We start from the raw sequence: 3,142 nt of genomic DNA on the forward strand, positions 1-3,142 counted from the left end.
ACAAAACACTCCTTATAAGGGTGTGGATACCTCTTCTGGTAAGACGCGTTTAAAGCCGTGCGGGTAGGTGCGATCCGGGGCAAGTTGGCCTGTCGGTGATCGGCCTGTGGCCCAGAGCGGACAGTATCATACCAGTTGTGCTGCGCACTCTGTGATGACGCGTTTAAAGCCGTGCGGGTAGGTGCGATCCGGGGCAAGTTGGCCTGTCGGTGATCGGCCTGTGGCCCAGAGCGGACAGTATCATACCAGTTGTGCTGCGCACTCTGTGATGACGCGTTTTGAGGGTGTTTACCCGAGAAGCAAATCCGTGAGGTAGAAGTGCGATCCGGGGTTGTACTCGTGCGCGGGTAGCCCGTCGGTGATCGGCTTGTGTCCAAAGCGGACAATATCATACTACGGGCTGATGGTGATGTTACTTATGGTATCAGACTCGTCCCACATCGGTGGGAGAGGAAAACAAAACACTCCTTATAAGGGTGTGGATACCTCTTCTGGTAAGACGCGTTTAAAGCCGTGCGGGTAGGTGCGATCCGGGGCAAGTTGGCCTGTCGGTGATCGGCCTGTGGCCCAGAGCGGACAGTATCATACCAGTTGTGCTGCGCACTCTGTGATGACGCGTTTAAAACCGTGCGGGTAGGTGCGATCCGGGGCAATTTGGCCTGTCGGTGATCGGCCTGTGGCCCAGAGCGGACAGTATCATACCAGTTGTGCTGCGCACTCTGTGATGACGCGTTTTGAGGGTGTTTACCCGAGAAGCAAATCCGTGAGGTAGAAGTGCGATCCGGGGTTGTACTCGTGCGCGGGTAGCCCGTCGGTGATCGGCTTGTGTCCAAAGCGGACAATATCATACTACGGGCTGATGGTGATGTTACTTATGGTATCAGAGCTGGGGCCCGCATCGATGTGCACTGCGGAGACGCAGTGTCCCGAAGGGGGGGAGAGTTGTAACAGACTCGTCCCACATCGGTGGGAGAGGAAAACAAAGCACTCCTTATAAGGGTGTGGATACCTCTTCTGGTATGACGCGTTTAAAACCGTGCGGGTAGGTGCGATCCGGGGAATGTGTCCTGTCGGTGATCGGCCTGTGGCCCAAAGCGGACAGTATCATGCTTCCGAGCTGCTGCGCACTCTGACAAGACGCGTTTAAATCCGTGCGGGTAGGTGCGATCCGGGGCAAGTTGGCCTGTCGGTGATCGGCCTGTGGCCCAGAGCGGACAGTATCATACCAGTTGTGCTGCGCACTCTGTGATGACGCGTTTTGAGGGTGTTTACCCGAGAAGCAAATCCGTGAGGTAGAAGTGCGATCCGGGGTTGTACTCGTGCGCGGGTAGCCCGTCGGTGATCGGCTTGTGTCCAAAGCGGACAATATCATACTACGGGCTGATGGTGATGTTACTTATAAGTAACATCACCATCAGCCCGTAGTATGATATTGTCCGCTTTGGACACAAGCCGATCACCGACGGGCTACCCGCGCACGAGTACAACCCCAGCTTAACATGACCACAATATTGTCCGCTTTGCCCGCAGGTGCACGGCTTTTTCTTGGCGACCACACACGAGAAGCACTTTCCCAGGAGGTCACCCATCCTGGTAGTGCTCTTGCCCGAGCACGCTTAACCACAACGTACTCGCACTTCTACTCAGCCTGTGATCCCAAAACGCGTTGTCTCATTTAAGCGTGAGTATTACCTTATAATCCCATGATCACTCATGTTCGTGGGCGATGTGGGATTTGCCTAGGGTGTTACATTCACCCCCCCTTAGGGACTCATCGTCCTCGATGAGGTTTGCCCCACCACCCCCAACGGCACATGAGTGGCTCTGATACCATAAGTAACATCACCATCAGCCCGTAGTATGATATTGTCCGCTTTGGACACAAGCCGATCACCGACGGGCTACCCGCACACGAGTACAATCGCGGATCGCACTTCTACCTCACGGATTTGCTTCTCGGGTAAACACCCTCAAAACGCGTCATACCAGAAGAGGTATCCACACCCTTATAAGGAGTGCTTTGTTTTCCTCTCCCACCGATGTGGGACGAGTCTGTTACAACTCTCCCCCCCTTCGGGACACTGCGTCTCCGCAGTGCACATCGATGCGGGCCCCAGCTCTGATACCATAAGTAACATCACCATCAGCCCGTAGTATGATATTGTCCGCTTTGGACACAAGCCGATCACCGACGGGCTACCCGCGCACGAGTACAACCCCGGATCGCACTTCTACCTCACGGATTTGCTTCTCGGGTAAACACCCTCAAAACGCGTCATACCAGAAGAGGTATCCACACCCTTATAAGGAGTGCTTTGTTTTCCTCTCCCACCGATGTGGGACGAGTCTGTTACAACTCTCCCCCCCTTCGGGACACTGCGTCTCCGCAGTGCACATCGATGCGGGCCCCAGCTCTGATACCATAAGTAACATCACCATCAGCCCGTAGTATGATATTGTCCGCTTTGGACACAAGCCGATCACCGACGGGCTACCCGCACACGAGTACAACCCCGGATCGCACTTCTACCTCACGGATTTGCTTCTCGGGTAAACACCCTCAAAACGCGTCATCACAGAGTGCGCAGCACAACTGGTATGATACTGTCCGCTCTGGGCCACAGGCCGATCACCGACAGGCCAACTTGCCCCGGATCGCACCTACCCGCACGGATTTAAACGCGTCTTACCAGAAGAGGTATCCACACCCTTATAAGGAGTGCTTTGTTTTCCTCTCCCACCGATGTGGGACGAGTCTGTTGTAACAGACTCGTCCCACATCGGTGGGAGAGGAAAACAAAGCACTCCTTATAAGGGTGTGGATACCTCTTCTGGTATGACGCGTTTTGAGGGTGTTTACCCGAGAAGCAAATCCGTGAGGTAGAAGTGCGATCCGGGGTTGTACTCGTGTGCGGGTAGCCCGTCGGTGATCGGCTTGTGTCTAAAGCGGACAATATCATACTACGGGCTGATGGTGATGTTACTTATGGTATCAGAGCTGGGGCCCGCATCGATGTGCACTGCGGAGACGCAGTGTCCCGAAGGGGGGGAGAGTTGTAACAGACTCGTCCCACATCGGTGGGAGAGGAAAACAAAGCACTCCTTATAAGGGTGTGGATACCTCTTCTGGTAAGACGCGTTT

This window comes from Rutidosis leptorrhynchoides, chromosome 11 (genome assembly GCF_046630445.1).
Source record: "Rutidosis leptorrhynchoides isolate AG116_Rl617_1_P2 chromosome 11, CSIRO_AGI_Rlap_v1, whole genome shotgun sequence".
NCBI lineage: Eukaryota > Viridiplantae > Streptophyta > Magnoliopsida > Asterales > Asteraceae > Rutidosis > Rutidosis leptorrhynchoides.